At 42.1% G+C, this 13,787-nt stretch overlaps 1 long non-coding RNA gene across 2 annotated transcripts in view; it reads left to right on the forward strand.

Annotated features, from left to right (window-relative positions):
- Positions 1-13,787, forward strand: part of LOC109910449 — a 183,817-nt gene that overhangs the window by 98,408 nt on the left and 71,622 nt on the right. Inside the window, exons 3-4 of one of the 2 annotated variants that reach the window (XR_007265066.1) lie at positions 9,557-9,638; positions 13,293-13,397. This is a non-coding gene — a long non-coding RNA (uncharacterized LOC109910449). The remainder of the gene's footprint in view (positions 1-9,556; positions 9,639-13,292; positions 13,398-13,787) is intronic. The other variant, XR_007265067.1, reaches the window with a different exon arrangement.

The following is a 13,787-nucleotide window of genomic DNA, read 5'->3' on the forward strand; positions in this document are numbered from 1 at the left end:
CCAGCATCTGCAGTTCTTGCTATCTCCTTAGGTCTCCTTTATATCTTTGCCCTCTCACCTTAAACCTATGCCCTCTAGTTTTGGACTACCCCACCCTGGGGAAAATACATTGCCTATTTACCCCATCTATACCCCTCATAATTTTATAAACCTCTACAAGGTCACCCCTCAGCCTCCGACGCTTCAGAGAAAATAGCCCCAGCCTATTCAGCCTCTGCCTACAGTTTAAAACCTCCAACCCTGGCAACATCCTTGTCAATCTTTTCTGAACCCTTTCAACTTTCACAGCATCCTATAGGAGGGAAACTAGAATTGCACACAATACTCCAAAAGTGGCCTAACAAATGTCCTGTATAGCCGTAACATGACCTCCCCAGTTCCTGTACTTAATGTGCTGACCAGTAAAGGCAAGCATACCAAACACCACCTTCACTATCCTATCTACCTGTGACTCCACTTTCAAAGAACTATGAACTTGTACTCCAAGGTCCCTTTGTTCAGCAACACTCCCGAGGACCTTACCATTAAGTGCATGAGTCCTGCCCTGATTTGCCTTTCCAAAATGCAAATGTAGCACTGCACATAGTAACTATAGAATTCAAGTGTCATGCAGTACCAACTCAACTCATCCTGTCTACAGTGCACTGCAGTGTTCCCATGGTGATGCTGCCACCTTAGATAATTGCAGCAATTTCTTTCATTCACATTTTACCAATTTGGCAACAATGCCGAATTTAGATTGTCTGTAATGGTGCACTTCTGTGGATGTATTGAGTTTCAAACAGTTCTCTAAAGTAACTAGTTATAAAGAAAATGAAGAAGAGTAAAAATACTTGCATTTGTATAATGCACTTCATAACCTCAGGATGTCCTAAAGTGTTTCACAATCGATGAAGCACTTGTGAAGTATGGTCATTGGTTGTTACATTTCCTATAATTATAACAAAGTGAACATTGCAAAGTCCCACAAATAACAATGAGATAAAGACCAGGAAATCTGGTTTAGTGATTTAAAAAAAAAGTGCTGGAGAAATTGAGCAGGTGTGGCAGCATCATTGGAGAGAGGAAAGAAAAAGTTAACATTTCAAGTCCAATCTGACTCTTCCTCATAACTGAGGAGGTGGAAAAATATTATACTGTATAAGAAAGATGGGGAAGAGCAAGTAGATTACCAGGGGACGTTAGGTAACAAATGAGATTAGAGGCCACATACGTTACAGATCAACAGGTGGAGTGGATAGTATTGATTGAGAAAAGGGGCTTAGGTGCAGAGTGGATGTTAATCATTGGTATTACGAGCAGAATATACGCCAGCTGTACTGAAAGCGAAACCATGAAAACCAAACACTACAAAGGTGGTTGGGACTGGGTTATAGTGAATGGGGCATAAAGGCAGGGGATAACAAAAGATAGAGTTCATGATCAGAAGTTGTTGAGTTCAATGTTAGGTTCGGAAGCTATAGCTCACCCATTTGAAACATGAGGTGCTGCTCCTTCAGATTTTGTTGGGCTTCACTGCTACATACTTAAGACAGAAATTTGAGCATGATGGTATATTAAAATGACAAGTGACTAAAAGGCTGGGGTCATGCTTGTTGATACAATGGAGGTGTTCTGCAAAATGGTCACCTGGTCTGTGTTTGACCTCCCAAGTGTAGAGGAGATCTCATTGTGAGCAGTGAATACAGTAGACTCGGATGAAAGAACAGCAAGTAACTCGCTGCTTCCTCTGTACAGTGTGTTTGGGGCCCTGGATAGTGAGGAGGGTGGAAGTGAAAGGACAAGTGTTACACCTTCCAGGATTGTATGAGAAGGTGCCATGAGAGGGGAATGAGGTTTTGGAGATCATAGAGGAAGATGGTGTCATCCAGTGAGCAATCCCTTTGGAATACTGACCAGGGAGGGCAAAATGTGTTTATTGTGGCATCTTGCTGAAGGTTGCAGAAATAGTGGAGAATGATCCTTCTGAATGCGAAGGCTAGTGGCGTGGAAAATGATGACCAAGGGAATCCTATCGCTGCTCTGGGAAGGACGGGAGCACTGAACATGGGAAATGGGTCAGGCACGTGTGAGGCCCCTGTTCAACACAGTGGGAGGGAATCACTTTTGTCCAAGTTGACATAATCAAAACAGATGGAACAGAAATGGAGAAACTGGGAGAAAGTAATGGAGTTCATAGAGAAAGCAGGGTCTGAAGAAATGTAGACGAGGTAGCTATGTCAGTTAGAGAATTTGTAATGAATATTAATAGACAACCTATCTCTGGAAAAGAAACAGTGAAATCAAGAAAATAAAGGATTATAGATGGAACAGGGTGAAAGGGAGGAAATTAGAAGCAAAATCTATTAATTTTTCCAGATTTGGACAAGATTAAGGAACATCGATGCATTTGTCATTGAACCAGGACAAAGAGCTGTGGAAAGGGGAGCAAGGAGGACTGAAGCAAGGATAGTTCCACAAACTCCACAAAAAGTCAGAAATGACAAGGGACCATATGGGTACCCATGGGTATACCTTTTACTTAGAAGAAGTGGAAACAAGTTAAAGGAGAAATTATTTCATGTTTTGTAGATAGGGAATGTTTAGACCTCCATTAAAGGAAGAAGTGGAGTTGTGGTGAAGAGGGATTGAATGATCATAATGAAGAGGAGGCAGTTAGGGCCTAGATATTGTAAGTTGTTGAAATGCTGCAGAGTTTTAGAAGAATCAGACTGTAGGTGAAAGAGACCAAACAAGGGGAGAAAAAGAGAGGCAAGAAATAAATTTAGTTGACAGGAAGACACTGGAACAATGGATCTGTAGGGCAGTTCATGAAATAACCCCACAGAGGCTGGTATCCCCTCACCAGGTCATCCTTTATTTACACGTGGAAAGTCTTTGACATTGATCCAGCTTCCTCAGTGCCAGCTCTCAGTGTGTCAAGATGTCTGACACTCCTGTTCTCATCTGTCAGCCTGGACCAGATTAGCAGCCCTAATCAAGGAACTCCCATTCTATTCCAGTTCTGAGGAAGGGTCACCGGACCCGAAACGTTAACTCTGATTTCTCTTCACAGACGCTACCAGACCTGCTGAGCTTTTCCAGCAAAACTTTTGTTTATTGTTTCATATTCTATGAGGTCCACCTTGCTGATCTTGTCACAATCACTAGTTCGTGGATTTTGGGAAGAAGGTAGAAGCCAGGTTTCTGGTACCAAGACTGGCTCTAATGTAACAAGGACTACACCAGCTTCCAAGTGATTGATTGTGATAGGGGACTCCCCAGTTAGAGGCACAGACAGACATCTCTGCAGCCGACAGTGAGAAATCAGAATGGTGTGTTGTCTCCCTGGTGCCAGGATCAAAGACATCTCACAGATGGTGCAGAATATTCTCGAAGGGGAGAGAGACCAGGAAGAGGTCATTGTACACATTGGAACTAATGACATTGGAAGAGAAAAGGATGAGTTTCTGAGAAAAGAATATAGGAAGCGAGACAGGGATTTAAAAAGGTGGTCCTTGAGGATAGTAATATCTGGATTACTCCCGGTGCCACGAGCTAGTTAGGGTAGGAATAGGAGGATGAAGCAGATGAATGCATGGTTGAGGAGCTGGTGCAGGGGAGAAGGATTTACATTTTTGGATCATTGGAATCTCTTCTGTGGTAGAAGTGACCTGTATAAGAAAGACGGATTGCACCTGAATCGGAAGGGGACTAATATACTGGCAGGGAGATTTGTTACAGCTGCTCAGGAGGATTTAAACTAGTAATAGGTGGGGGAAGGGGGGGCATTACCCAGGGAGATAGTGAAGAAAGAGATCAGTCTGACACTGGTACAGTTGGGAAAAGGAGCAAATCAAACAGTCAGGAACAAAGCACAGAATGAGGTAGGACTGATGCAGTTTATCATAGAATCCCTACAGTGTGGAAACAGGCCATTCAGCCCAAATAGTCCACACTACACCTCTGAAGAGCATCCCACCCAGACTCATTCCCCTACCCTGCATTCTAACCCACTTAACCTAAACATCCCTGGACATTACGGGCAATTTAGCATGGCCACTCCACCTACCCTGCACATCTTTGGACTGTGGGAGGAAACCCACCCAGACACAGGGAGAATGTGCAAACTCCACACAGACAGTTGCCCAAGGGTGGGATCGAACCCGGATCCGTGGTGCTGTTAGGCAACAGTGCTAACCACTGAGCCACCATGCCGCCCCAATGCAAGATGCCTAACAGAGAGGGCATGGTTGGTAACATGGGACTAGGATATCATAACGATTAAAGAGACATGGCTCAGGGATGGACAGGACTGACAGTTCAATCTTCCAGAGTTAGATGGTACAGGAAGGATAGAAGTGGGGCAAGAAAGAAGGGGGAGTGGCATTTTTGATCAGGGATAACATTACGGCTGTGCTCGGGTTAGGGGGGATATTCCTGGGAATGCATCCAGGGAAGTTATTTGGGTGGAACTGACAAAGAAGAAAGGGATGAACACCTTATTGGGACTGTACTACAGACTCCCCAGTAGTCAATGGGAAGTTGAGAATCAAATTTGTAAGGCAGTCTCAGTTATCTGTTAGAATAGTAGGGTGGTTGTGGTAGGGGATTTTAACTTTCCAAACATAGACTGGGACTGCCATAATGTTAAAGGCTTGGATGGAGAGGAGTTAGTGTGTACAAGAAAATTTTCTGATTCAGTTTGTGAATGTTCATATTAGAAAAAGTGCAATACTTGACCTATTCTTGGGAAATAGGACAGGTAGATGACTGAGGTGTTCGTGGAGGAGCACTTTGGGGCCAGCGAACATAATTCTATTAGTTTTAAAATAATGATGGAAAAGGATAGACCGGATCTAAAAGTTAAAGTTCTAAATTGGAGGAAGGCCAATTTTGACAGTATTAGGCAAGAACTTTCAAAAGTTGATTGGGGGTGGATATTTGCAGGTAACGGGACAGCTAGAGAATGGGAAACCTTCAAAAATGAGATAACGAGAGTCCAGAGACAGTATGTTCCTGTTAGGGTGAAGGGCAAGGCTGGTAGGTGTAAGGGATGTTGGATAACTAGAGAAATTGAGGTTTTGTCAAAATATTGAAGGAAGTATATGTTAGGTATAGACAGCAGAGATTGAGCGAATACTTAGATGAGTGCAAAGGCAGTAGAAGTAATACTTAAGAAGGAAACCAGGAGGGCAAAAAGAGGACATGAGATAGCCTTGGTTAAGAAGAATCCAAAGGGATTTTATAAATGCGGTAGGGTCAAAAGGGTAACTAGGGAGAGAATAGGGCCCCTTAAAGATCAGCAGGGGGGGCCGCCTATGTGTGGAACCGCAGGAGATGGGAGAGATACTCAAGAGTATTTTGCATCAGTATTTACTTGGAGAAGGATATTGAAGATACAGAAAGTGGGGAAGTAAATAGCGACAACTTAGAAATTGTCCATATTACAGAGGAGATGCTGGACGTTGTAAACACATAAAGCTGGATAATTCCCTGGGATCTGATCAGGTGAACCCTAGAACTCTGTGGGAAGCTGGGAAAGTGATTGCTGGGCTCCTTGCTGAGATATTTGTATCATCAATAGCCACAGGTGAGGTGCCGGAGGACTGGAGATTAGCTAATGTGGTGCCACTATTTAAGAACGGTGGTAAGGAAAAGCCAGGGAATTATAGACCAATGAGCCTGATATTAGTGGTGGGAAAGTTGTTGGAGGGAATCCTGAGGGACAGGATTTACATGTATTTGGAAAGTCAAGTTCTGATTAGGGATAGTCAACATGGCTTTGTGCGAGGGAAATCATGTCTCACTAACTTGACTCAGTTTTATTGAAAAAGTAACAAAGAGGATTGATGAGGGCAGAGTAGTGGATGTGATCTATATGAACTTCCGTAAGGCATTCAACAAGGTTCCTCATGTTAGGCTGGTTAGCAAGGTTAGATCACATGGATTACAGGAAAAGCTAGCCATTTGGATACAGAACTGGCTCAAAGGTAGAAGACAGAGGATGGTGGTGGAGGGTTGCTTTTCAGACTGGAGGCCTGTGACCAGCAGTGTGCCACAAGGATCAGTCCTAGGCCCACTGCTTTTTGTCCTTTATATAAATGATTTGGATGTGAATACAGGCAATGAGATTAGTAAGTTTGCAGATGACACCAAAATTAGAAGTGTAGTGGACAGCGAAGAAGGTTACCTCAGAGTACAATGGGACATTGATCAGATGGGCTGGTGGGCTGAGGAGTGGCAGATGGAGTGTAATTTAGATAAATGTGAAGTGCTGCATTTTGGAAAGGCAAATCAGGGCAGGGGTTATACCCTTAATGGTAAGGTCCTGGGGAGTGTTGTTGAACAAAGAGAACTTGGAGTGCAAGTTCATAGCTCCTTGAAAGTAGATTCACAGGTAGATAGGTTAATGAAAAAGATGTTTGGTATGCTTGCCTTTATTGGTCAGTACACTGAGGATATGGGAGATCATGTGTCTGCACAGGACATTGGTTAGGCCACTTTTGGAATACTGCATGCAATTCTGGTCTCCCTGCTATAGCAAGGATATTGTGAAACTTGAAAGGATTCAGTAAAGATTTACAAAGATGTTGCCAGGAGAGGAGGGTTTGAGCTATAGGGTGAGGCTGAATAGGCTAGGGCTATTTTCTCTGGTGTGTCGGAGGCTGAGAGGTTTTCATAGAAGTTTATAAAATCATGAGGGGCATGGATAGGTTGATTAGCCAAGGTGTTTTCCACTAGGTAGGGCAGTCCAAAACTAGAGGGCATCAGTTTAAGGTGAGAGGGAAAGACTTTAAAGAAACCTAAGGGACAACATTTACACACAGAGGATGGTGTGTATATTGAATGAACTACCAGAGGAGGTGGTGGAGGCTGGTACAGTTACAACATTTAAAAGGCATCTGGATGGTTGTATGAATTGAAAGGGTTGAGGGATATGAGCCAAATGTTGGCAAATGGGACTAGATTAATTTAAGATATCTAGCCAGCATGGATGAGTTGGACATGCTGTACATCTATATAACTGTATGTGGTCTGTGCATGACACTGAGTGCAGATCTCAGGAAAAACATCTATCTTTGATTTAATTATACAGCCTCTTTTCAAAACACTAACGTGGTTATCCCTTAAAAAGATTGATGTAATTGATTTTTCTCTGACGGTCTGGATTGCAGATTAGTGGGAAGACTGACTTATGATGATGGCACAGAAGGCCTTTAATCTCATTCATGACCCAATTTCAATCATCTGGGCTGTTGCTGCAGCTGCAGCTTAGCTGTTGAAGTTTGACGAGAGCTGATAGCCATCTGAGGAACATTGTCTTGGAGATACTTGTAATCCTTGTGGATTCGAGACATTATGATAAACCTTCTTTTGGAATCAATGCAGTTTCAATTGGAGTCAGAGCCAGTCACAGTGGAAGAAGATGTGGCTATGTTTTATGATGGTGGGTGAGGGATAACTAGGAATCAATAAAGTGGTTGACCTCTCCTTCTCCTCTTCAAAATAGTGGCATGAGATCTTTCATGTGCACCTGAGAGGGCTACTGGGGCCCTGGTCTAGCATCTCAACTGAAAAGCCCCTGACAGCACAACATTCCCTAAATCCTATCCTTGACCATCAGCCTGGAGTCTCTAGTCACTGAGGGGCTTGAGGGTGAGGGGAGTGATTTTCACTGTTTCCTATTGATATATGCTACAAGCACATTTATGAATTTGCAATGGATAGCAAACAGTTTAAATCTTTCCCCTTACGCATACAGTGCTTCTCTGCCAAGTGAATGCAGCAATACTCCAGACTAACAAGTAGACACATTTCTATAGGCTTGCTTTGTATACAATATAATTTGTATCACAAGGTCCCTGGCCAAGTTGGCTCAAATTCTAGTGATGGGGAGAATCTAGTGTCTGAAGATAACTGCAACTGTCAACTTGTGAACTGTGTCTACTTTCATTATGGAAGCTCACTTTCCACCGTTTGGTCCATCATGTCATCACTCCTATAATTCATTAAACCAGGGTCACGCTGTCTGATTTGAGTTTCCCATCTGTACATCTCCACTAAGCATATTCTCCCCTGCCTCCCCTATACAGTATATAACTTTGTATTTTAGGCTTTGCTCAATCTGATGACATTGACATCTGAAAATGAGACTCCTGTCATGGATCTGTGGGAATTTCAGGTTGTGATCTTGGTTTTAATATAGTGTACAAATTCCAGTGCATTAATGGTTCCTGAATGTCATGTGCGCATGTTGCAAAACTGTGCATTCTCAGTCCAAAGTTCACTGTCCATCATGAATTAATCCCTACCTAATCTAGTAGGCCATGACCTGTAATTGCCATGGGAGTATTCCTGATCTTTTATCCTAAATTTGGCACAAGATTTCAGGAGACACATCTGTTATCAGTCATATGCGCTGTTTCCTCAATTACAGATCTGGTCCTGTATTTTTTCCATGTTTACCTCATTTTTCCAAACAGACCGGTTAAAATTCTGTCTAAGATGAACAATCTTGATTTCCCCAGCTCTTCATCTAGGAGTGATTTGGAGGCAGGGTTTATATTTGCTCAGAATGATCAGGTCTCTTCAAACATCAACAGCTAATCTGCAGTGTGTAGCAAAAGTTCAAATGATTGAAATTGGGTCATCAGTGGGATTAAAGGCCTTCTGTGCCATCCCTATGAAAAGTCAGTCTTTCCACTAATCCACAATCCAGACTGTCAAAGAGAAAAGTCAATTAGGTCAATCCTTTTAAGAGATAACCATGTTAGTCTTTTGAAGGGAGACTGTATAATTAAATCAAAGATGGCGGTTTTTCAACTGCGGAGTCTAACATTATTTACGTATTTCTGTCATCAATAATCATACACCTTTTGGATGAAGACTATTTGAAATTGCTGTTACTGATAAATTAATTTTAAAGCACTGTTTTTGATATGATTACATGATCGTGTAGCAAAATTATATTTCAGCTGATAATTTAACATGCCAGTCTATAATCAAAAATGACCACTTGGTTGGTAGTAAAGGGAGAAGGTTGATGGAATCTGAGAGTTAATCAGAAGAATTCGGTCTGTTGCGGGCCATAACAGTTCATTTAGGGTTATGATCTCATGGCATTGTGCCATCTCAGTCTGAGATGGTGCCACTGGTGCCAATGTTTTGCAGAATGGTGCCTTTTCATCTGGACTAAATTGCTTTTATTTCCTTTTTGTAAATGAATTCCACAGTACTGTGGTTATAGATGCAATCTCTTCATGTCATCTTTGGAAAGGAAAGCTCACTATCATTATCTGGATTGAGTGACGCTACCCTGCTTCAGTTGCTGGCTCTAGGCAGGTCACTTTTTTTTCCCTTGTGATCGTTCATGCATGCTGCATAAGCACAGGCTTCAGGTGCTTTGTACAACATGGTGACTAGATGCCAGTTAGCTTATTGTGAGCTTGCAGAGAACTGTGCGTGGTGAAACCAAATATGTATGACAGTGAATTTAGTCTGTTCTCTGTGAAACAGTTTGGAATTTTTTTTGACATCAAACCCTCTATGACAATGTAGTTGTTCTTATTTGCAGCTTGCCCTTTCTAAATTTGCTCCAGCATGAAACCAACTCTAGAGAAGCAATGAAGTACAGTGCAGAATCTCACAATTTAACTGTAAGTACTGATGTTAAAAAAATTTAAGTCTCATCTGACCATTACAATCAACATGAACAAAATATGAGGGTGGAAGGAATATCTCCATCCCCCTCAGACATGAATTCATTTTATTCTTCCATTTCAAACCTGTTCCTGACCTTGCCCCTCCCTGTCTTCATAATGTCCCCCAGTTTTACAACTCCTGAGGTACATGACTGTGCTCCCTTGATTCTGGCTCCTTCTTCATGTCTGATTTTCTTCAGTCTGCCATTGATGGCCAACCCTGCACCTTCACCCCTCCCGAAACTTTCTCCTCCTTGGAGGAAACCTTCCTGTCAAACTTTCATCATGTCCCATTGTGTGGATTGATTAATGGAACTTCTGTGGTGCCTCGGAATCTTTCACTGAAATAAAGACACTTTAGTCATATATCTAGTGATTGTTGTTGTTGATCAAGTATTGTAACCAAATTTGCACAGTAGAGACCAAACAGGCAGACTGTAACAGTTGTGGACAATTCTACTCCTTTTCCGCGTAGCATCCTTGATTATTCAAGGATTGCTGAACCGTGGCTTTGCTGTGAGACAGAGCCCAAAAGTTCCACCTGGAACAGGGATTGAAGCCCAGGGTGTTGGAATTAACCACAGGTTAGTTGTCCAGTCGACTGCCTTAAATGACCCCAGGCCCCATCTTGTGTACTCACTGGGAAATTGGCAACATGCTGTGGTCTGATAATGAACTTGCTTTTTTGAGACATTGCAAGAATGACTGTGGGCAAGCTGTAGAACCCTTATTTTCATATGATGTGGGACACAATTATGATTTTAATTGATGCTTGAGAGTAAGGGTTTGTAGCCAGAAAATATGTGTGGACATAGGATATTAAAATATTTTATCTCTGTATGTTTCCTGTTTATATCTGAGTACTTCCTGTTTATAGCTAAGTACTTCCCGTCTATATATATCCTGTCTACAAAAACAACTTCCTGTTGACCTATTTTGTCTACAGTTCTATCAATGTTGCTTTGACCAGTTCTTGAATGGAGCTGCAGTTTAAACCTCTAAGTTCTGCCTATTTTTCAAAAGTTCTACCTATTTTTCCTAATTAACCTGTCCAACAATGTTATTACACATCTCAGGAGCAGGTGGGACTTGAACCTGGGTCTCCTGATTCAGGGGTAGGGACACTACCGCTGTACCACAAAAGGGCTCTAGCCAACTCTAACCCACTGTAATTTGTTTCCCAAATTATAATGAGTGCTGTTGTTTAATTGCAAGTAATAAGTGTTTTGTGACAAAAAAGATACAAGCTAGCGCTTTGAAATGGGGCCTGAATTACACTTGTATGACTAATTAATATTTAGCATGTGTCAACTGAAATTGACACCTGGACTTAATTTCCAAGTGCAATGCCATGTGGATCAACTTAGGTATTTAATATACTTATATACCAAATAGAAAATGTTTTGAACAGATCTAGCAACTCCAGACTGGGCCTTTATGAGGCATTGTGGGCCATCAGCGGCACAGTTGTTTTTGACCACAACTTGTGAAATAACTCCACAGAGGCCGGTATCCCATCACCAAGTCACCCCTTATTTACACATGGAGACTCCTTGACACTGATCCAGCTTCCTCAGAGCCAGCTCTCAGTGTGAACAGAACCTCTGACACTCCTGTTTATATCTGTCAGCCAGGGCTTCCTGATTGGGGCTAATGTGGTCCGACCAGGGAACACATATTTTTTGAGGTCCAGCTGGCTGACCTCATTACAATCACTACAATCTGTAACCTCATGACCCAGAATATTCCCTACTCTGCCATCGCCACCAAACTGGGAGATCGACCCTAGATTAAAGACGATGTACAGGAAAACAAGGTAGAGGTAACACCTAAAAGTGAGGTGCAGACCTGCCAAACAGCAGAAGCAGCATACCACTAAGCAAAACCACAACCAAGGGATTCAAGCCTCTGCAGTCTTGTCACATCTAGTCATGAATGGCGCTGGACAATTAAAAAAACAAACAAGGGATAGAGGCTCCTCAAATATTCCCCATCCTTAACGATGGGGGAGCCCGGCACATCAGTGCAAAAGACAAGGCTGAAATATTTGCGACAATTTTCAGCCAGAAGTGCTGAGTGGTTGATCCTTATAGCATCACAGCTACCAATCTTCAACTAATTTGATTCACGCCACAAGATGTCAAGAAATGGCTGAAAACACTTGTGCTGCACCAGTACAGCTACAACACCTGATTATGTGGGGAGTGGCCCAGATACGACCTGTACATAAAAACAAGAAAATTCTAAAGTGGCCAATTGCTACCCCACCAAACTTTTACATTCATGTGAACAGGGAGAGGGCCTTGGTATTAGGTACAATCCAAAAGCCAGTTTTTCTGACTGAAGTATTGAAGTGTCAGATTTGATTTTTGTACATGGTATTGAAATTTTGGAGTGCATGGGAATTAACTCAAAACCTTGCAACTCAAGTGGAAAGAGCACAACCAACTGTGCAATGGCTGACACTCAAAATGGAAAATGTTAAGAAATTAAGCTATTTACATTCAATTTACATATGAAAATGAAGTTGGGGAGATGTTAGAATCTGAGCCTCTACATTGGATAAGGGAAACTGAATTATCTAACAGGTTATACTCAGAGGTGACATTAATGGATTGTGCTAATTACATGTACTTTCCATATGTAAATCAGGTTAATTAGAATACCTTGGCATTATAACTGAAATTGTAAATCAAATAGAACTTGGAGGATATAATTATACTATTACATATTAATGTGGTTAGTTAATTAGACATAATTTAGGTATGCAGATTGGGTTAATTACACAATAGTATTCCCTCTATAATTTAAAGATGATAAACACTGTTGAGGTTAAAGGCCTTGTGGCCTGGTGTGGCAATGTTAGATAAACCTTTCCACCTTGACTTTCGTGCTAAACATTTCTTGTTGTCACCATTGATACGTTGCCAGTAAGACTAACTGAAAGGCTGGAATGGTAGGTGCAGCACTGTTGTGGAGGAGGTCTTGATTTGCTGGTCTGGATGAGGCAGCTGTGCAATATCTTGTTTACATGTAGGTAATCAAAAGTTACACCCAAGGGAACACAACTTTATTTTTCAGGAAGGTGGGTGGAAAGGATCCTTGAAAAGATTCAGTAGTTTGTCATCCAGAGGTGATTGCTCAATGCTACACCACAGAGCCTCCTTTCTAAATGCTTATTTTGAATTTGCTTCAGCTAGTTCTAATCTCCTGGAGCCAACCCAAGATGTAACTGCAGTAGATTGTAAGCATATTGCTGTCACCGATAGACAGATAGGAATACACTCCTCCTTCCTTCAGCTACTGTGTGCTGAAACCTTACAATGGGAAACAGAGCCTGATGTACTGCTATAACCTTGGAAAAAGTACACTGGCTACAGTACAGTGATTCCATCCACCCACTCTCAACGTTATCCACTTCGACAAGGGTGGAATTGAGCAGAACTTCCGCCTCCTGTTGCTACATCGGCCCTTTCCTGTTAAACAGAAAAAGCTGCTCTTGTTCTCATTAAGCTCTGCTTTTGCTGTTCCCCCAAATTCCACATTCTTCCTGCTTCATCACTGTTCGTTTCAAGTCCAATCACATTGCTTTAACTCATTCCTTCCCAGCACGTCAGAACATTGGAAACTCCTCTGCTTATTTTAACCATCACTCTCCAGCCTCACCACAGTTGGAGTCTTTTGAACCATCTCCTGACCAGCACAAGCAATAAGGTAAGAGGAACCAACAGTCGAGGCACAGACAGGTTTTCAAACTTTTGCCCAGTTTTAGATACTTTTCTCCCCCAGTCAAACTGTCCTGTGATGTTATTACACACCTCTGCAGAAGGTGGGACTTGAACCAAGGCCTCCTGGTTCACAGGTAGGATGCTACCAATGTGCTGCAAGAAACCTTTTGCCCAAATTTGCTCTTGGTTGCCTAATTTAATTTTTAATATGGATGATGTCAAGTGATAATTCCTTTCAACAAAGCCAGTCTAGAAGCTTCTCACAAGATGTTTTGCTGCATTTGTAATCAAAGGGAGGCGAATGCAAATACCACATGAGATAAAATGGTTGATCCCAAAATTCCAACAGCGCAAGGAAATTGGCTAGGGCCCCAGA

The sequence above is a fragment of the Rhincodon typus genome, chromosome 2 (assembly GCF_021869965.1).
Source record: "Rhincodon typus isolate 14 chromosome 2, sRhiTyp1.1, whole genome shotgun sequence".
Classification (NCBI taxonomy): domain Eukaryota; kingdom Metazoa; phylum Chordata; class Chondrichthyes; order Orectolobiformes; family Rhincodontidae; genus Rhincodon; species Rhincodon typus.